Source organism: Passer domesticus, chromosome 1 (assembly GCF_036417665.1).
Source record: "Passer domesticus isolate bPasDom1 chromosome 1, bPasDom1.hap1, whole genome shotgun sequence".
In the NCBI taxonomy this organism is placed as follows: Eukaryota; Metazoa; Chordata; class Aves; order Passeriformes; family Passeridae; genus Passer; species Passer domesticus.
Window position 1 is genome coordinate 69325130 of NC_087474.1, and position 22347 is coordinate 69347476.

General features: G+C 38.3%; 2 long non-coding RNA genes across 3 annotated transcripts in view; both read left to right on the plus strand.

The window, feature by feature from the left end:
- LOC135302189 (uncharacterized) overlaps positions 1-14749 on the plus strand; it is a 36579-nt gene extending 21830 nt beyond the window's left edge. Inside the window, exons 3-5 of one of the 2 annotated variants that reach the window (XR_010363888.1) lie at positions 10408-10508; positions 11728-11934; positions 12039-14749. This is a non-coding gene — a long non-coding RNA (uncharacterized LOC135302189). The remainder of the gene's footprint in view (positions 1-10407; positions 10509-11727; positions 11935-12038) is intronic. The other variant, XR_010363893.1, reaches the window with a different exon arrangement.
- The window catches only part of LOC135302208 (uncharacterized), a 161632-nt gene that overhangs the window by 37555 nt on the left and 101730 nt on the right, over positions 1-22347 (plus strand). The gene's annotated exons all lie outside the window — the stretch shown is intronic.

Genomic DNA, 22347 nt, shown 5'->3' on the forward strand with positions numbered 1-22347 from the left:
ATTATTTTAGAAAGAGAGAAAAATTCTGATTCCGCTAGCAGTGTCTTTAATCATCCATCTAATATTAAAAAAATATTATTTTTGAAACTTCAAATGTCCTTTTGAGGATGCCATACAAAGCAGGGAAGCAAAGAAACAAAAACTGATTTTCTATGACCATTATGTTAAATGTCTTAGCTCGAAGGAATTATTTTTCTTCAGCCTTTAAAAATATTATTTTTATTTATTCCTCTCTGTGTCTTTGAACTGACCTTTAGAGTCTAGAAAGAAAAGCTGACTGTTTTACTGATTTGTTGTCCTTTTGCTTTTCTTTCACAAGTCCCCTATTCATCTTCCTGCTTAAATAAATCTGGAATCAACTCAACCAATTACAGGCATCTAATTAAGGCACCTAAATTCAGATTATGGCTCGGCCACTTGTCTTCTACCACTAGTTGACACAGACAGACATTTTCTGAGGGTGATCTCAAGCCACTTTAATACTTAAGTGTCCTCTAGATGTAGCCTGTCTTTTTGTCTTGACAACAGAGTGTACCCAAATTGGTATTGTACATAAACTGTGTCTCATTTATGTACCTAAAATTAGCTAGAATTAATCCAAACCTAAGAGGCTTTACAGTTTAATTTGCTATTCCATAGTGTATTGGTTGTTGGCAAGGAAATATATTCCTTTATTTTCTTAAAAAATAGCAAAAAAACCAACAAAAACAAAAAGAAAACAAATCTAAAAAATATTTTAAAATTTAAAAAAATCCCCAAGAGTGTATGATATGTGAATATGTGTTTATCTATCTAACATAGAGCTGCAGAAATACAGTTGAAAAGACATGCATCCCCCTGAACCTGCTTCAGTGAAGCAGAATAGCTAGAGGGTCTGCTGATATCCCCCTTGACAGTGTAGCCTGCTGTCTTCTTCCTTCACTAACATCTCTTTGCCCTATAGCATCTTCTTACCCTCAGTCACTTGTATTTTCAAGTGCAAAGGATTAAGCACCTGCCAGCTACCCAAATTAATAATAATAAATAGAAACCTAATTCTCATTTTTGCTTCATTCTCTAACACAAAAATTGATGAAAAAAACCCCTAAAATCCTAGTTTGGAGAATTTTTATAGCAGTAGCAGTAGCAGCTTAAACTCCTGTAGGAGTTCATGTGCCAACCTTCACTCCATGGTTTTAAATCACTTACCAAGAAAAAATCAATGTATTGACTAACCTATATTTCCATGTAGAGAAAGTATGGATTACCTAGTCAAGTCTGCCTCTGCACTCTCAGTGATATTGTCACAGCTGCTTAAGAGATGTTGCTGTTAAGGCATCCCAGCTCTGAGTAGCTCATTTCCCCTGTGGCCCTGGCTTTGGCAGAGCACACCTATTCTAGCCATGAGAAAGAGTGAAAAATGGACTTTGAAGAGGAAGATGTCATCTAGACCATGATGCCAAAGCCCTGTGACTCCCTGGAGTCCTACCCCTGGATTACATACACTTCTATCTGGGCTGCCTTCTTCAGCTCCTAGATCACAAAGTCCTGGTGCAAAACCCAGCTTCAGTGATAACAGCACAGACTCTGCTTGTGCTGAGGATCTGACCACAGAAACGACTGGGTCTGATAAAAGTAATCAAAGACAGGGATGATGGGTGATGCTAGTGTTAGCTAGCATGGACAGAGTAACTGGTCACTTGAACAGCAGCAAGAATGGCCCTGTATTTCCCCTGAAATTTTCCTAGGCGAAAAACACAGCTGTTTCTATATAGAAATGTTGAAGAATAGTGCAATAATTTATTGGCAAGAAATCTCCCTAACACCTATATTACTCGTTTTGTATTTCCATGAAGTGTACATCTTCTGTATAGAAAATATAAAACTTCTAGAAATAGAAGTTTCTTCTTGTCTTGGCTACTTTTTCCTAATGCTTAGAAGTGGCGCCTCCATAGGTAGAAAACTAATGGCCTAGGTACATGGAAAAATAAGTTTCTTAAAGCTTTACTTAAACCTTTTAATGTATTGTAGTATATTGTCACTGGGATGAAAACAGAACCAAAATCTAGATGGATTATTTTAGATAGCTAAGCACTTTTAAAATAATGATTTTCTTTATTTAGTAATGAACAGTTAATAAATACTTCATAACGACCATAGAATTTTCAAATGTGATTATATAGTTTGGATTTCAAAAGCATATGTTTAGACTTAAATTTGGCAGTTGGGAGCTTAAATATATTTTAAATATGATGGCATTTATTTCCCTCATGTCTGTGTCACTTTGCATTCTGAATGCACTCTATATATCTTACATCATCTATATATCTTACATCATCTTGGATTATCACACTCTGTTTTAACCATAATGGGTCCAGAATTAGGATTTCAGAAACCAAACCTCTCCAGGGCTGGAAAACTTCATGAACTGAAAGGAAACAAGCTGTATAGCTCAGGCTCCTTTCCAGCAGTGTCATATGTACACCACTGTGGGGATTTTGTATAGTCTCATCACTCTGCTCCTGCTGGCATATAATCCTTTCTCAGAGAAGTTTTCAGAATTCCCACCCTTAACTTGTCTTACCATGCATCCAACAGGGGAGGAGGTCTTCTTTGGACACTATTTTAGTATTGTTTAGGTTCTATAGGAATGGGTAGAAAAGTGTGCAAGTGTTCTCCAAAGTGATATGTTACACTCTGGTACAGACTGGGGGGAACCCTGGCATGATACATATCAGGTATATGCCCATCTATACAATTTTGACAGTGCTGCTTTGCTGTCATGGTCCCAGGGGCAGCACCAGTGTTGACAATCTCTACCCAGCCCTCTGGGAGTGTTCTCACCCTGTTAATGGCTCAGAACCTCATTCCAACCCTTAGGTCCATCAGTCCCTGGAGATGTGGTGCTGCAACAATGCCAGTTTTCTTCTCCCCACAGCCTTGCCTGGCCACAGGTGCCATTGACAGAGGTCCAGCCACGGGCTGATGCCCCAGTCCGTCCCCAGAGAAGTGACTCATGGTCGGGATTCTTGGCTGAACCTGACTGCAGTCTCTTGGTCTGTCCCTCTCCTTTGCTGGAGGACTGTGGGGCTGGGCCCTTGCAGTCAGGCTGGGAGAGCCTCCAAATTAGCAATGAGCATTTAACTTTCCCCACTCAGTACAGGCTCAGCACCTAAACATGATGCATCATCTGGTGTTTGCTTTCTGTATTTCTCTTCTCTTTTAATCAAAATGATCACTGGCAAAGAAAGGTTTAACATCTTTCATGATTCACCGGCTTTTTAAGGCTTAAGTTGTTTGGAGTAGGCTCTTTTCTGTTTATTATTCTCTTCTTGAGACACTTAGTGCAGCTCACAACATATTAGGGTATGATTTTGGAAAAGTTAAACCACCAGCTAAACTAGAGTTCTTCTTATGGGCTGGATGAGAAGGTTAAAAAAATCCCTGGTGCATTTGTTACTTTCTTTGCAGTAACAACAAAATGGAATTTGACCCACAGAGAAAATTTTCCTGCATTTGCAGTAGCAATAATATCCTTTTAGTAAATCAATAATGAAAATATATGCTACTTATGCATGAGTTATCTCCACAGAGGCATTTGTCACGTAAGTCTTTACGTGAAGAGGTCTTAGAAATGTAGTCCATATCAATAATTTACCCATCACTATATGAGCTAGGCCATCAGTTTATTCCAACACATTACTGCATTATCAAAATACTCTGTGGAAGTTGTCCTTGTTGACAAGGCTATTCTCTGGCCTCCTTGTTGTATCAAGGCTTATCAGCACAGCATTGCCAAGAAGTATATTCTGACCCTAGTGCAAAGCAGGTCTTCACTGCAGACAGCACTTCTCAGAAGGAGTCCCTGAAGTGTGGTGTCTCTCTGTGTCAGACAAATTGGTTGGACAAAGGAGTTAGTATGGCATGAATAAAGACACGTCCTGAATTTTAGAAATTTAAGGAGTTTTTACAGCATGATGAAGAGTAGCTCTACTGGTGTTCATAGGTCTGTGTACCTCATGTTACCAACAGATGCCAAAATCAGTAGGTATCAATATTGATAGCTGCTGATACGTATAGATATTGAAATCAGCATTGGAACCAGTAAGTATGGACGTCTAACAATGCCTATTAATAATGATAGGTGTCAATACCTATTGATATCTACCCCTATCATTACCTATAATTGATATGTCTCAAAATTGATAGGTGTTGATTGTCTGTTGATGACTATTGATATTAAAATATATTGATATTAGAAGGCATTGATGATTCTTGATATCAAAATCAATATCAATACTTACAGATATTAGACAGTTATGCTTATCAATACAGGTAGGTATTGATGAAAAAAGCTATCAACAACTATTGATACTGCCAGGTAATGATAGGTAGCCATACCCATTGATACTGCTACCTATTGATAGATATCCAAATACATGGATATTGATACTTATTCATTGCTTACAATATCAGAAGGTATTAACTAGTACCAGTGGCTAAAAATGTAAATAGATATTGTTGCTACTGATATTGATACACTTTAATTGCTCACTGTTTTGAATCTTCTTGATAAATATTATCAAAGGGTATTGTTATTGATATTTAATAGTGCATATTGAGATCCAAATCAATATCCAAAACAATAGATACTCATCACTATAGATAGATATCAGATTGAATAGGTGTTGATGCCTATCAACAGGTATGGATATTTGGACATATAAATTTGTATCAATATCTACTCATATCAGTACCCACCAACAGGTATCCAAACCAATAGGTATTGAGGCCTATCATATTGATCTAAAAAGGAATCTATGTTGGTAGGTATCAATGCCTCTTGACAGAAAAATGTACCAATGCTTATTAAGAGGTATTAATATTATCAGTGACTAGTGATCGGAATTAATATCATAGATATCAATATTGATAGATGTCAGTGCCCCTTAATATAGGTATTATTAAGTATTGAGCTCTTAATATTACCAATAGGTATTGATGTCAACAGGTATCAATACCTATCAAAAGATATTCAAATCCATAGGCAGTTCTAGTTATCAAGTCAATAGGCAATCATGCCTATTGATATCAATGTGCAGGTCAAAAAGGATCAAGATCTGTTTGTATAAATAGACACTGACCTCTATGAATACACATTGGTAGTGATGCCTATTGGGAGCTCTTAATATATAGCTGCATATGCCTATTTATATTGAGAGCTATAGATATATTTTTATATCTATAAATGCATATGTAAAGACATATCAATATACATGTCAATATTGATAGGCATAGGTACAAACCACTGTATAATTACATTGATATATAGACTTATATAAATGCGTATAAGGCAGAGAAAACAGTACTTTCTCTCAATTGCTTTAGTTAGAGTTGACATCAGGGAAAAAAGCAGGGGATTCCTCTCTGCTATAACCAACACAGGAATTGCATACAAAAGCTTGGTGTGACCTCCAAGCAAGTTTAAAAGATATTACTTTGTTTCAGCTTTTGTGCCACTAAATTCCTGATAGTATATCTTTATACTTCACATCTGTGGGGAAAATCATAAGCATTTATGTTTTTGAGAGCCATCTTGGATTGTAGGAAGGAAACACAAAATCAAGGACAAAAGACCAAAATTTCCTTATCCTTCCTCAAAAATAGTATACAATGGGGACTCCATTGTCAAACACTAAGTCATTCTGTATGACAAATGCAAACTCAGTCAAAAATTTCTATGGTGTCTAGGTTGTAGAAAATATTTTAATTTTGTAGTTACAGGAGACAAGTTGACCAGTTCACCAAAGCCATGTGATTTCTAATTTTATAAAACAAACTAATGGCTAAAATGTAAAGAATTTCTCTCACCCTGATATCTCAAGGAAATCAAATAGATCTGCAAGCACATGACACTCACATATGTTAACTTAAAAAATAAACCTGGGAGACTTGTGGTTTTGACATGAGTCTGGGGGTGGGAGGGGACTGGAGGGTGTGGAGTGAAGGGGGGAAAAGTGATCTAGATAATTGTGTATGTATAAATGGCCAAATCCTTAGGCCATAAACCAGGCACACACCCAATGATGTCAATGTGTTTGGCTTACAGGGGAAATAAAGCAACATTTTACTACATGCTAAGTGAGAATCTTTGCATGACCAGAATGAGGGAAAAGTGCAAACAGGTGCTGGCTCAGCAGGAATGGAAATTCAAGAATAATAGCAGCTTTTCCTCAGGCTCATAAGCATCCTGAAAGACTACATTTCTGTCAGTACTTTAATAAAGAATTATCTACTACCCAATCCAGCTATGTCTGGGTTTGAGGCTATCTGCAGAAGCTTTTGATTGTGAAGCTGCTTAACATTATTTCTCCATCCCTGCCTTTGCTTGTGCACAAACTTTTGCAAAAGCAGCCTCGTTCAGTCAAGGAAGCTGGGGCCCCACTCTCCTTCAGCTTGTGGGGAAAGAAAGGAGTCATTATTGACACATGCAAGTGATTTGAGAAGAGACTGTCTACCCCAATAGAAAAAGACTTAGTTGTCTGGTGAATCAGGAAATGTCAGACTTTCTGAAAGGTTAATGGGAGGCTTTAGAAACACATTAAATCTAATCTTACAGCATGAATGCTGATGACTTTATGTTGAGATCCTAGAAATAAGAAAGGGCAAGAAAGAATATTTTAGGTGAAAGTAAGTTTTGACTGAGGAGCTAGGAGAGAGCTTTATTGCAACATATTGCTGAATTTCTTCTTCCGTATAAGGCTGGCAATCTGCCTGGTACCATATGCTGAAAAAAGATATAATATGAGACCATTAGAACTGAAAGCAAATTATTTTTATACTCGCTGAAGTTTAATTAAATGAATGACCTGGTCAACTCTAGAAGGAAACAAAATTGATTTCTTTCAGAGTTATGTAAATGGGTTGCATAAAACTTCAGTCACTGCAGGGACTAGTAGGGGAATATAGTGCTGTTAACATAACCTTGCCAGTTCAGTCAGAATCATCCACACCTCTTCTGGTTTAGCTGAAGAATCATTGAGAATGGAATTCATAAATAAACACATTTTGAATGCTGTCTTTCCCCCTGCATTTTTCAATCTCATATGCATTAACAGAAGTAGTAGCATAGGACATGGAGGAACAAAAAATGGACATTGTTAGTTAGGTTTTGTTGCATAATTCACACACTTCTGTACCCTTAGCTTTTTAAGCAATATTTTCTATGGTATCTTCAGGTTTGAATTTTACTTTAGGTCATTAGTCTTTTGTTTGTGACTTTCTTTCATTGGCAGGCTGCTTCGGGGAGATTTGCCTTTGGTAGTCGTTAGCAGGTTTTTACAACTGGGCACAATTGGTTAATCCCATAATAGAAACCTGCTGTGCAGAGAGTGCTATTTTTACTGTACATACCGTATCTCATAGCACAAGGCAGTTTTAGAAGGCAATACAGCTGCCATTAAATCTATACATCTCAAGGAGGGCCATGAATAGCTGCTCCTTGTGTAAGGATGTGTCCTGCGGTTCTATTATCCCAGCTCAGGCTCTGAGTAACACTTTTCTTTAGCAAATCAATATCCTTACCTCTCTTTTTTTGAGTCTTTTTGCTTCTTTCACTACATCCATTGTTCCTGAAAAAAGAAATAGTGCCTGTGCCTCTGTTGACCTATGGCCACAAGTGCCAAACTGAAATGCCAGCAGGAAAGTTGTGGGGCTCCCATCTTTCCAGGGAAGACAGGGTGCCAAGGGAAGAGATAAGGTGCAGGGCAGAGGTCCATGCTGCTGCAAAGCTGGTGTCTGAACAACCTCCAGGTTAAAAGTAGCCACTGTGAATTAAGGGTTTTACTGCAGTCACAGTAAGCAGTCAAACACCCTGGATGAGTCTGCATGTTATGGCTGAGCCTCACACAGCACAGGTTGCCCGGCGGGATGTCTGTGCCACAGCCTCTCTCTTCACAGCCTAGAAATAGATGTGTCCTGGTTCTCCGTCGTCCCTGTTCAGTAGCTCCTGCTGTAAGGGGCACTTTGGGAACATGCTGTATGTGCACAAGTGTGCGTGAAGCGTGTGGGGTGGGGGGGCAACAACACGTGCTCCGCAGGTTGCTCATTTGGTGCAAAATCTGTCCATGTGGCTCTGCCAAATGCAAGGATTTCTACCTCACATTTTCATAGCCACTCAGATCTTAGTGCCACTGAGGTGCTAGTGTTTCGCTCCTACTGTTCTTCTCCCAACACAACATAATTGCAATCAGATTAAACAAAACATGAGAAAACATGCTTGTGAACTAGATTTATAAATGTCTGGTCTGTTCCCACGTCAGTTTGACAAATGCTGGGCTTTATCCATATGTTACTTTTAAGATTAAAGAGGGAAAAACACAACAGTGGTCTTAAGCAAGAGCTACATTTGTTAAAATATCCTGAAAAAATACAGTTTTTTTAGAATCTGGACATCTATATCAAAGTATAATGTCTCAGCAGCAAACATCATTCACCTACAAAAACCTTGGCACATCTGTGCATTTATCAAGTCATAAAAAAATCCTTAAGGGGGCTGTCATGTTTCCCATGAATTATCTCAACCTGCATGCACCTCAACCTGAACCCTCTGGGAGAGGGCTAAGGCAACTGCTGCTGATTTATGGAGGCAGACAGCTTGGAGTCCCTGCCAGGGAGTAAGTAAATCGTGGTGACTGTGTGATAAAAGGGATAAAGCACAGTCATTTCCAAATGCTCATTCATGCAATTCTTCTAGAAGAGATCTGCAGAAAGTAATGAGGAGGTTTATATTCACTCCTGCTGACCTATACTTCTATTGGAAAAAGTTCCAAGGTTCCTAAGTATATGAAGACTGAAAACACCTTCAACTCCAGCTGGGTCATGGGGATGTGCCCAGATTTTTCTGTGTTAGTACCACAAGGAAGACCAGAAGATTTCTGTACTCTCATACATATGCGCACACACTCGTGCAGGAGTCACTTCATTAGGATTAAAAACTAGAAACCAGGAAAATTTAAATGAACACAAAAGTAGTGGCAAGGACTGAAAATTGATTTCTCTTTTGAAGAGATGTCCCTGATTTTCCCCTGGGTGCTGTACCCTTTGGTGGGGGGTTGCTGCTCCTAGGTGTGGCAAGGCAGAAAATTTAATAATTAATTAATATTTAATGAAATATTAATACCAAATTGCCACCCAGCTGCAACCACTGAGACCACTAGCAATCCTGTGTTTCATGCATTACTGACATAATGTATGTCAGTACATTTTGTTCAGCATTCTTTGAAGTAACATTATTTCTTCTTTTGAGTCAGGGTCATGGGATCATATTCAAAACTATCTACAGAAGAGATTGTAATTAAATTCAGAGATTGGATCCAATGTGTTCTATGCCACCTCCCCGCTCCAAGTATATACATGTAAATATATTTATGTATGTGAGCATAATATGCTTCTCTCGACTTATATATTTGTGTGTTTCTTGTGCATGACAATCACTGTACATGCAGGAAACCTTCTTTGGTAATTATAAGTCAGAGTTCAATATGATATCTATGATCATAAAATCTGAACTCAGTAGATAAAGTCATGAAAATCTTATAATAATATCAACTTTCCAAAGACAGCCTGAGAAAATAGAAAAGTACATAATGGTGAGCATGAAGATTCTCAGTTATACTGGGGATTCCCCATGGCTAATTTAAATCCTATTATTTTTTCATAAAATCATAGTTTTGGTAAGGCTCCTGTAAAATTGGATTCTTTAAAAACAATAATTATGCAACAAAAACTGAGTAAGTTTTCAACACTAGAATTATGTCTGCATTTTTTATAATGATGTATGTGGGGGTTTTCCCAGATAGCAATGTGTTTGCCAGCTGAGTTGTCTCAAATCTCTCCATGTGTAATCAAAGGCCTTGAAATATTTTTTCAAGTAGTTGGAGGATGGAAAATATAATAATTTAAAAACATAAAAGTCAGTTAGAAAGCAGATCTGGGTCTGTTCCTGCACTCTGAGCTAAGCCACCGTTGCTGTACATTTTTCTCCATAGATTTCAAATTGTTTCCAAACTGTCCTATCATTTAGTCATTATTTACATGTTAAGGTCTATTCAGACAGTATCCCTACTCTAACTCTTAGAGTCATAAAGGAAGATGAGGAGACAGTATTTCACAGTGGATCAAGCTGGCTTTTTTAATGTCATCAATGAATTTTGATTTAGCCTCCCCTAAAACAAAAACAAAGCTTTAGTTTCATTTTGGAGGGATGTGGAGATACTCAGTAGGATGGTGATGTGTGAGCAGATTTTCCCTCCCACTTTTTATTCTGTTATTACTTTCCAGTATCTCCAAGCTGCACAATATTCCTTGAAAGCAAACACTTTATGCAAAGCAGCTGTCTAACGAAGTTACTTTTACTTTCCCTTGCAGGGTGGCCTATTGAACATGATTAACTTGACTCTGATGGAAAGAGAAAAACAACCTGGAAACATCTGGCAAATTGTGAAGCAATGCCTAACATTTTTTTCCCTGTAGGATTTAATTCAGAAGTATACTTAATGGATCCTTTTTTACCTAAAGCACTAAAGGTTTTGATGCAGGGGTTTGGGGGATTTAGGTTTGGTTTCTCTCACCCCACTAGCTGTATCTCTGAAATATTTTATCTCATACTCCTGAATCCATTAGAAAAAAGGTGCAATTACAAGGTGGGCAAGTGCTGTGTTGAAAAGGTGTTTACTGTTCCAGGCTGGTTTGTTGTGCTTTGTATACACATCTGAGTCTTGAAATACATGAAAATTAATTTCCTGTGTTCCATGTAGCTAAAATGACAGTTGAAACATAATTTAGGGACTCACACAAATAGAAATTGCCAAATGATTTTTAAAAATTAAAGGAATGTTGGTAAATTTTTAGAGGATTTCCTTCAATTCACCAGGTAAAAAAAAAATTGTGAAATGTCATGTGTAAAAAGGCATTCTTACTCTATTGTTTGTTTTTTTTTTTTAATTTGAAATATTGTTAAAAAAAACCAGAGAGAAAAGCATTGTGTGCATTTTAGACATGTATTTTTTATTCAGACATTTTGTCACATAATCCATGGAAAGAATGCACTCTACAGAATTAAGTATTTCGTAATCATTGTTTCTTACATATAATTTCTCAAGTGTATTATTTTGTGGAAAGAGAACAGAGAAAATGGGAGGAATGGCTAACCACTGCAAACAAGTGTCAGCTTTGTCTTATTTCTGGAGACTTCTTCAAAATTTCATTAGGACCATAAAAAAAAGTTTTTAAAAAGTAAATTAAAATTCTTTCACAATTGTGTGAGACACATAATTTGATCAGTGGTCAAAATTCAACCCTCCCAAATTATGTTGACCTGATATGAAAAATTTTTGTTCTGGCTTATCTAACTTGTAAATTTTAGACTTTTGGAAAAAGAGTTCATATCCAAAATTTTAAATTTTAAAATGAAATTTCACTGTGATCTGAATATCTAGTAACAAAACAGCTCACATTGACTGATACTCACATTTGCTGATACAATATCTGTTTTAATTTTGGCAATCAGCAAAATAAGTCCATATGTGGATTTCTTTGGCAAAAATTTGTGAAAACAAGGTTTTCAGATCTAATTCCATTAACAGTCCCTGAAAAACAAGAAATGTGCCACCTTATGGATTTCTGTGATCTACACAGGTCATACAGACAACATGTTTTTCAGGCATGTTTCTTCTTCTGCACCAACAGGTTAAAGGCAGCACATGTCCATGGATTGTTGACCTTGTGATATGCATCAACCCCTCTTCTGCAGCTGGAGTGTTAAAATTGCCTGATGTTTTCATATTTTAAGCACAGAATTTTACTAAATCTACAAAAAAAGTACCTCTGCATGTCTACTGGCTTATCTCCAGGGGCTTCATTTGTTTTCTTCCGAATGCCTTGGAGGACTAAAGGGTAGGTGACCACTTCTTCAACAACATGTGCCATGACTCCAATTTGCAGTGCTCTGAGCCATTTGCAACAAGTCCATTTCAACTCTCTCCCTCTCCATTTTCAAGCATTGCATGAATTATCAGCAAGACTACCGGGATATGAACTCCAGATGCACTCTTTGGTTGGTCACATTCTGTACAGAAAAGAAGCAAGAAAGCAGCACAGAATATTGGTGAATTTTGACAGCTTCTAATAAGGTATCAGACTGAAGTGAGGGTTGAACTGACAGTGCAAAGTCACTTCCACCATTTAGGCTGAAGTGTCTGAATTACTTTCCCTCAGTCTCTAACCCAACAAAACTGTTGATTTCAAACATTTCTCCCTTTCTGATCTCACTTTTCATCTTGATTGAAGTAACAAGTAGGCCTTTCCATATCAAGTATCCTAATTGTAGCATTCTTTCCCTAAGGGTATCTGTAATACTGCTTTTATTGAATGAGAGGCCTTTCTGTCCATATCTGTGGCTTCTCTCTCTTTAACCCCTTCTTTGCATCCTTTTCTTCATTTTGCTTAGGATTTTTTGTTCACTTACATCCTCATTTCATTAGTTTATTTGTTTGGGGTTTTTTTTCCTCTCTATTTTACAAGGAATCAAAACATTTGTAATGGCAGATGCTTTTTGGGGAATTTACATAAGTTCAGCAAACGCTCCACATGCTATCATCTGCTCTTGAGTTCTCTGAATTTTATCTGTCCTTGGAGCAGTAAACTGCTCACCACCTTCTTACAGATAAAAATGTGATCCTTCCTATATTTGTCGACTTGTGTTCATTATTAAATTGTTATAGATGTCTAGGCAAAGAAATCATGGAATCTGTGAATCATGGAACATGTGATTTACATTTGAGAAAAGCTGTATGGGGAATTTATGACAGGATACATTAGATAACAGCCCATTTTGAAATATTCAGATCAGGTGACTGATGACTGCTAAGGATGTAGTTGGAATGGAAACGTTTTAAGACACAGTCTCTCTGCTGTTCAAGTGCTGACATCTAGCTTGGCGCTACACAGAAGGTCCTAGCCTCAAGCAACAGATACCCTTGTAGCCAAAAGGGTCTACACAATTCATATCAAATTACCAAAGCTATCTTACAGTATAGATCAGAAATTACTTTTATACATAGCCATTTGTTTATATGTTTGTCTAGGGTAAGAAAATGGAGACCATGACCAGCAGCCAGCAATGGCCATGAGAATGGAGATGTGGCAAAAATCTGTGTGAATTTCACTCTGAATTTCACTCAGTTTTAGGAAGGGAGCCCTGGCTGAATTTCACTCAGTTTTAGGAAGGGAGCAAATGCAGCCCAGTGCCTGTGTGTACACTGCACTAAGAGTAGAGGTCATGTGCAGCATCACTTTAACACCACCACATGAATCCTAAAAAAATTTCTTTGATATCCCAGAGGTGTAACCCAAACCTAGGGGCGCATCTTTCTCTTCCTGAGGTGTAACTACAGTTTTCAGCCTTTTTTGTATGAACTGGATACATAGTCCTGAGTATGCTTACTTTTGCTCTAGAAATATATACAATAACATAAAATAATTTTGTTTGGGCTTTAAAGTAGTTTTAAGAATAAAATGAAACTTTTGCAGAACTGACTTGTCTTTTTAAACTCTCTGCTTATTTGAAATCTCTAGTACTGTGCAAAGGGTAAGCAACACTTCTTTCCCAATGTTTTCCCTGTCTCAAATGGCATTGCAATTTAGACAATAACATGTGTAGCACATGATTAATGAAGCTGTGCACTGAGGACAGGACATCTGTGGGATCACAAAGAGTTGCTTTCTGTACATGTTACTGCATGTTCAAGAAACTGCACAAATTCATAATTTGTTAAATTAATTGACTTTCTCTGTGTAATGTTAATGTAACCTTCAGTTTGAAAAGTGCACATATTTGCTAGCAAGGAAAACAGGCAGGTAGTCAAATCCCTAGAGGATTACTTCAGTTTGCAGCTCACCACTTTGTCCTTTACCAAGGATATTAATATTTCTCAGGTGTTCTTAAATGAAACTAATCTTGGTGAAAAAAAAATCAATTTTTTAGGCCATTTACAACTGAGTATAATACAGAAAATGTCAAGCATAAGTGTCACAGCAATAACGATATCTGTTCTATAAGGAGATACACAGAAATTGGGAACAGTCCAGACAACAGTGTTTTCTCTGATCCAGCCACTGAGAAGCACAGAAAAAAGTTAGAATCCATCTCAATTCAGTGATTTCTAAAGAAAATTTAAATTTATCTTTGCTAGTATCTTTGAGCTATTGAACTAGAAAAGTTGTTGTAGACCTGAGCACACCTGGCTGAATTTTGAACCTTAGCACTAACTAAAAAGGAAGTGGAGGACCTGCCCTAAAAGAAGGGTAAAGAACTTTTTACACAAAATATAGGCCAAGTGAGATTAGGCTGAAAAGCTGCCATGACTTCAGAGGTGCTACACTTTTTACACCAAAGGGAATGAATTGCTTTGTAGGGTGAGAAGAGAAGGATCTCTCTAATGAAGGAAAGCACAGAAGCTATTATTCCAAATTGAGAGAAGGGAAGGTAGTGCACCTGACTAGTGACTAACCTGACTTAGTCCTGTCTTCCAAAGCTCCAAAGGGTCAGAGCTCTTGCCTTCTTGTCATCACATCTAAATCAAATCTTTAAGTTATTGCATAGAAGTTAGGGCCTAAAACCACTTAAATAGGAAAATCTGCTCTTCTGTTAGAATCAGAGGGAGAAATTATGGTGTACAGCAGTTCCAGTGACTGCTCATGTTTGATAACTGAGACTCTGATTTTATATATATATATATATATATATATATATATATATATATATATATTAAAACAGGGGTGAATTTTTAATAAATTCCTGAGAAAAAGGAAGTAACAGAGTGGTGGTTTAGAGTAAACTGCACAAGCTTTCAAGCTTTCTTTTCTTGAGGCATGGGGATGGAGTCAGAATTACAGCATGGGACTCAGACTCATTTGGCTCTAAGTACGTTAGAGCATTTCTCTTACTGCATAATGATGGCTACCTAACTCTCTTTTTCACTCATTTTCTCAGGTCACATAATTGCACGTTAATGTTTTAGTTATCATAACTAATTAATGTAGCAGGAGAATTTAGGAGAACAAGGATTATTATCTGTTGCTTTTAAAGGATGATACATTCTAGTTACTTACCAGGGAAGGAATCAATGAAAAACAATTTTCCTTGCAGTAGATGCACTCAAAATCAAAAAAAAACCCTCTGCTTCAATCCATCAATGCCACAGGCTCTCTCTGTGAAACCAGTTATGGGTGCAGAGAATTTTCAGTGGATAGAATCTATTAATTTTGTATTTGCCTAGTAAAAAAGACTAAAATAAAAAGTGTGGCATATTTTGGTTTACAGCTCTGGATGGGCTCCACTGGGAAGAATTTATTCAAAATATGACCAAATCTGGGTTTTAATGGATGTTACCAACTCACTTGATTTTTCAAACACAGTAGATGCATGAAAATGTTACAAGGCTTGGAGAACTGATGGAAAAAACATTCAAGCCTCATTCCATTTCAGCAAGGCCTAACTTCAGGTCATGTAGTCAGTGTCATGTTTGACCTTGACACTTCATCTCCACAACCATTGCAGGCCTGCAGATCACAATCATATACAGAGCCATACCAAGCCACCAGAAAATACATCTGGTTTCTCTAAAAATATCAATATTTAGTGAGTTCTTACACTGTGTACTAAAACATATGTATGATACACCCAAAATCTGGAATCTGCTACAGTGGGAGAATCATGAGGCCACACTGATACACTGTACACTGAAGAAAAAAAGTATGTTACCTAATGAAAATGCACCTCATATAAAAACCAGCATGATATACTGAAATATTTATAAAGCCACCCCATATTTGGTGTATTATATTCTGGAATCCACTGTGTACCTGATTATGAAATGTCTTTGTCAAAATAGTTCAATATAGAAGGAATACAATGCAATATATCTGGCTTCCTTTACTGTGAGATGAAGCTTTTCCATGGTGAAGTTGTAACACTCAGCAGTCAATTATCATTCCAAATCTCTCTTCCACTTTTCCTTTTGTGCTCAGACATTGCAAGTTACTTGACAACTTTACGCAGTACTTCTGTTTTCCATCCAAGTCTGTTGGTAATACTTTAAGAACTAAAATTTGCTATAAATAAAAACAAATCAGAGGCAATTATTTGCTACTGTTGCACACTTATGAAAACACTTCCTTCACCTCTGAAAGAGTTTCATATGTTTTAATACACTGAAGACAAAGATAGAACTTTCATTATAAACCAGAGTCAAGTAAAGAAACTAAAGAAATAAAAACCCCAGAAGGTCAGCAGTTTTTAAAATAACTGGGGTAATTTCACAGTTATGAAGAGGACTGGTGGCTAGGTTTTGTCCAAATTAGATCCTTCTAAATTGCCTCATGCTGGATAACTAGGGTCAATAACCACTTCTGAACATCTTGATCAAACATCCTGTGGGCAAATCAGAAAAGACTAGGACAAAACTGTAATTGTCCATGATTCAACTAACATAATGAGAAATGACTGAACTTAGTGCATTTCACATTTTACTGATGTTGAAATAGTTTCCCAAATTGTTTTAGAAAGGGTAAACACATTTTTCAAAGTGATTTGATAACAAGTTCTGCACTAGAAATGGAATTATGGCAATTGTAGAAAAGAAAGGAAAAAAGCCAAAAAACCAAACCAAAACAAAAAAAAATTCCTTGAAAAATAAAAATTTATTGAAAATCTATCAAGACATCAATTCATGGAGACCTAATTTGTTACCAAAGATAGAATTCAAATAGAATGTGTATGTTCAGATAATATGTGACAGAATTCTAGGATTACTGTATCCCTTTTATTTTTCTCCTATAAAAATTAATTAATTTTATAAAGATTTTTAGATATGCTGAGGAACTGTCTCTTTTATCACTTAAACAAGGACTTAATATTATGCATATTTTTATCTACAAAAGACCCACTTCTCTTTTTATTCAGTGAGATAACTAAGCTTTTTTTGGCATAAATTAGAAAGAGGATTCTTTTCAGTTAGGTATAATGTGGTGGCTAAGAGCTATTTAAACATTTTGTCTTGGTTTGATATGCTTTCATTGTTAACTAGCACAATCAGGTTTTTTAGAGAATTGAATGGAAGAGAAAAGGAAAATCTTCATTGCTTGTCAGGAAAGCTGAACAGCAAGCATTATTGTCAAAAGAAAAACCATTCTTGGTGAGATTTGTTTGTGCTCGGTAGAAAAAGTACATTTCAGAGAAGGCATAAAATGAATCTTGTTTCTCAGGGTTTTTCTTTGAGATCAGCACATGATTTGGGGCAACTGGGCAAAGTGCAGAAAAGCTGGGATGGGCTTGGGCTCAAATAAGAATGACAGACCATGGATGACACAAGTGATACAGCACATTTTAGTGGAAGCCAGTAAACTTCCAGGTGTAATGAGTGCATTTAAGTATGTCATATTCTGCAGAATACAATGCAGAAAGTTCACAGAAATATTAATATTTCAGTGCACATCTTTTTATATTAAATATACATCTTGTGTATGCAAAGTACATTTTCAGGAGCTCGCAGAATTCTAAGACTAAGATACAAGTGTCTCAGCATTAAGCTTGAATATTTCATTACATCATAAATATAATATGTTTCAGTATATAATGGACGACGGATAACTAAATATTTGATTTTGTGCCAGTCATAGCGAGCCTTCATATGAAGAGCTGTTTTCATCATTGTGACCCAATTGTGACTACCATGAAGAATTCGACAATAATGTCAAGATTCAGTAAGAGGTATTCTTATATTTTGGATATTCAAGACCCTTTTCCACTGAGTAGCTTTCCAGCCACTCTTCCCCCAGCCTGTAATACTTCTTGGGGTTGTTGTGACCCAGTGCAGGACATGGAACTTGGCCTTGTTGAACCTCCTACAATTGGTCTCAGTCAATTGGTTCAGTCTGTCCATATTCCTTCCTCTGTCAGATCAACACCCCTGTCCAGTTTGGTGTTGTCTGTGAACTGAGGGTGACCTTAATCCCCTCATCCAGGCCGTCACTGAAGATATTAAATAGGACTGGCTTCAGTACTGAGCCTTGGGAAACACCACTTGTGACCAGCCATCAGCTGGATTTAACTCCATCCCCCACTGCTGGGCCTGGCCATCCAGCCATTTTTCCACACAGTAAAGAGTACACCCATCCACACCACAGAAAGCCAGTTTCTCCAGGACAACACTGTGGGAGACAATGTCAAAAGCTTTATTGAATTCTAGATAGACATTATCCATAGTCTTTTTCTCACTCTCTAAGCCATAGAAGGAGATCAAGTCACAGAAGGTGATTAGGTGAGTTTAACCCCAGCCAGCAGCCAAGCCCCACACAGCTGCTCACTCTCTCCCACCAGAGGGATCAGGTAGGGAATTGGAAGAGTAAAGGAAACTAGTGGGTTGAGGAGAAGACAGTTCAATAGGAAAAACAAAGGCCTTGCACCACAGAAAAGAAAACTGAAGAATTCATTCACTCCTTCTCATGGGCAGGCAGGTGTTCAGCCATCCCCAGGAGAGCAGGGCCCTCTCTTATGCAATGGTTACTTGGGATGAAAAATGCCATTACTCCAAGTGTCCTCCCTTTCCTCCTTCTTCCTCCTACTTTATATACTGAGCATGATGTCACATGGTATGGAACACCACTTTGGTTAGTTGGGGTCACCTCTCCTGGATGTGTCTCCTCCCAGCTTCCCAAGCATCCCCATGTTCCTTGCCAGCCTGGCAGTACGGAAAGTAGAAAAGACCTTTGCTCTTTGTAAGCCCTGCACGGCAATAACAAAAACATCTCTATGTTATCAACAAGCTTATAAAAAATTTGTTTAGCACAAATCCAAAGCACAACCCCATACCAGCCACAGTGAAGAAAATTAACCTCGCTCCAGCCAAAACCAGGACATCTGGCCAAGCAGAACCTGCTTGTCATAAAACAATGCTGGCTGGGCCTGACCCCTTGGTTGTCGTGTAAGTGCTGTGTAGTGGCTCAAGATGATCTCCTCTATGAACTTCCCTGGCATCAAGTCAGCGTGACAGGGCTATAACTCTCTGGATCCTCCTTAGGGCACTTCCTCTAGATACAGGTCTGCTGATAAATGATGGAAAGTGGCTCAGTGAGCACTTCTGCCAGCTCCCTCAGTACCCTGGGTGAATCCCATCTGGCTGCAGAGATTTGAATATGCCTAAGTGATGCAGCAGATCACTGAGCGTTACCATTGGATCTGGGGGCTTCTTTCTGCTACCTCTTCCTGTCTTCCAGCTCAGGGGACTGGTTACCCAGAGAACAACTAGTCTCTATATTAGAGTCTGAGAAAAAGAAGGCATTAAATGCCTTGGCCCTTTTCTCATCCCTATGTTTTTCTCTGCATCCAATAAATGATGAAGATTCTCCTTTGCCCTATTTTTGTTGCTGAGGTATTTATAGAAACATATTTTATAGACTTTTATGGCAGTAGTGAGATTAAGTTCTAGTTGGGCTTTGGGCCTTTTAATTTTCTCCCATCATAACCTCACAACAACCTTGTAGCCCTCCTGAGTGCCTTCCCCTTCTTCCAAAAGTCATAATCTTTTCTTTTTTTCTCCTGAGTTCCAGACAAAGCTCTCTGTTCAGTCAGGCTGGTCTTTTTCCCCCTCTAGCTCAACTTTTGGCCTATGGGGACAGCCTGCTCCTGTGCCTTTAGGATTTCCTTCTTGAAGAATGCCCAGACTTCCTGGACTCCTTTGCCCTGCAGGACTGCCTCACAAGGGACTCTCTCAACCAGTCTCCTAAACAGACCAAAGTCTGCCCTCTGGACATCAAAGCAGACTGTAATTTTAAACCTTTATCCATGAACAGATCCACAGGCTCTAGCCTGGACTGGCGCTTCACTCCTCTGCAGGAAGAGAGAAACAGGCTCTTCTCCCTGAGACATGTCAGTGCTGTCACAAAAAAAGGATGAGCACGAGTTTCTCTCTTATCCACATTTGGGCAGCTGACTGTGGCCTGAAATGATGAGGTCAGGTTAAATAAGCAGAGCTAGCAGAGGCTTAGCACAATTTCCCAAAGCACTATATATTTATTTGTGTCTGAGTATGAATACACAAGGCTAACTTTAGTTCCTGTTTTTGAAAATGTTGGCCCTAATCTACATAGACCATCATTTATTCCCTGCCCTACCCCCTCCACTCCCTCCCATTTTTTAACAGATGGAAATTTCATTTTCCAGAGCTAGTTTTTTCCAGGTGGAATGCCTCCAAACTATAAAAGTGAATTTCTCACAATTATCCATGGACAGAATTAAAACCAGGACTTTAAACGAACTGGATTTTGCTGTCAGAAAAATCCAGTTAGGGGCATTTAGCTTTTTTGTTGTTATTCAGAAGGTCAGCAGAAAAAGAATGAGAAACAGTGGCCCCTCTCCATCTTTTCGCTTTTGCATAAGACATTAGTCCTTACTTATAGCACAAGGCAGAGACTACACCTCCAAAAGTTCAGCTACTCATTCTAATAATTTTCAAGCCGAAATCATGTTCAGAAAAAAGTTACTTAGGCACAGCCCTTTAATTCATTCTGCCAAGTACAAACACCTGCAGAGTCACCAAAAGATTATTCCTAATGTAAATAATTCAGCCTGTGGCATGGAGTACATCACAGAGATTTAGCTACCACCATTCTCTGGTAGGGAAACCGGAGATCTGTGTCCAGAAATATCACACAGATGGGTCTGTTTGAAAATCCACTGCATCCTAGGCTTTCAAACCTCAAAAACAGATGAAGTGATTCCAGCGTGACCCCTGCTGTGATATAATGGATCCTGTCTGTGCTTGCAGTGTTTGTCATGATTTACTTCTTGCAATTCCTGGCTTGTGAAACAGACGGCAATTCTGAAAATGAATTACTATTGATTAGACATCCTCCACTATTGAGTTCTAGGCAATTTTATGAATTTATTTATTTGAATAAAAGCTTTTAATGACCCCACTAATTTCAAATGGCACTAGCAAAACAGCAATTCTACTTTCCTTTTTTCCTGTTTGCCAATGGTAGATACATAGTTTAAGGCCCTGTTTATGCCAGCTATGACTTGTCACCTTCACACAGAACTACCTGATTAAAATGACAGCGTGGGTTTCAGGGGAAACAGGAGAGATCCTCTCCCAAGGACACAGTCTGCACTCAGAGCGCAGGGGGAGCTCTTGCCTTGCTCTGGCAGGTGGAAGGGGGGTTGAGCCCCAGTCCCAGAGCAGAACTCCCTCAGGCGGAGCATCCCTCCTTCTGCTGAGCACAGCAGTAGCAGCCTGCAAATAAAGGACTACCGACAATACAGCTGGGGGCTGGGCCCCTTAATTACCCCTCACACCCTCCTGACAAAAAGAATGTTCTGCTGAGAGAGGCGAGGATTAGGTGCTGCTCCACTAAAGATGGGATTGTATGGAAATGGGTGAAGATCCTAAATAGGCAGACTAGGGTTTGCAATGGGCTGTGATTTAAAGTCTAAATCTCACCAATGTCTTATTAGGCATATCTGCTTACCGTAGAAATAAACTCTGTGGTGAGATGTAATCTGGCACTGAGTTGTGCTTTGACGGAAACAAATGACAAAATACTCGAAGGAATCAGGCTCTCCACACTCTTTTTAAAAGCCTAAGAGACTTCTGCAAAGGTGTTTCCAGAGCATGTATATTAATGGTCTTTTAATAGGGATTTTTACTGGATAACCTAGTGCGTGTGAATAGCATGCACATTTCAAAAATAAACAGCCCACTTCCTCCCATCAGAGGAAATGGATTAAGCAGTGGTTTTGGTAGTACAATGGAGCTGAATGAAGGAATAACATAGTTTTGATATATGATAGTTTCAGGAGACTGACATAAAAACAGGCCAAAGAAAGTCCTCAAAGGCACCTACGCAGAACATTTCCAAGGCTTGGAAAGAGCTTGTATACAGAACATTCTCCTTCCATTCAGGCAAAAAGAATGTGCTTACATGGCAGAAAGGACAAGGAGTGGGAGTTACGCATGACTTCCTGAGATTATTTTCAACCCTAATCAATGCAGCACTAATGCAGCAAGGTATCAGTGCTGTAAACAGCCTTGAGTATGCTGGCTACGGAATGATAAAATTTTAAAAAGAGGGAGAGAGAATGAAAGAATCAGAAAAGGAGGAAGTAAAGGAGGTCATGAACGGCTGCTCTATAACAAGCAGAAAAACAGGTTCCTGTAAGATGGATCTGGGCTCAGGCAGGCACTTAAACCAAGCCTTTAAACAAACTCTGCAAGGAATTAAATCCTCTACCTTACTCTAAAAACATGT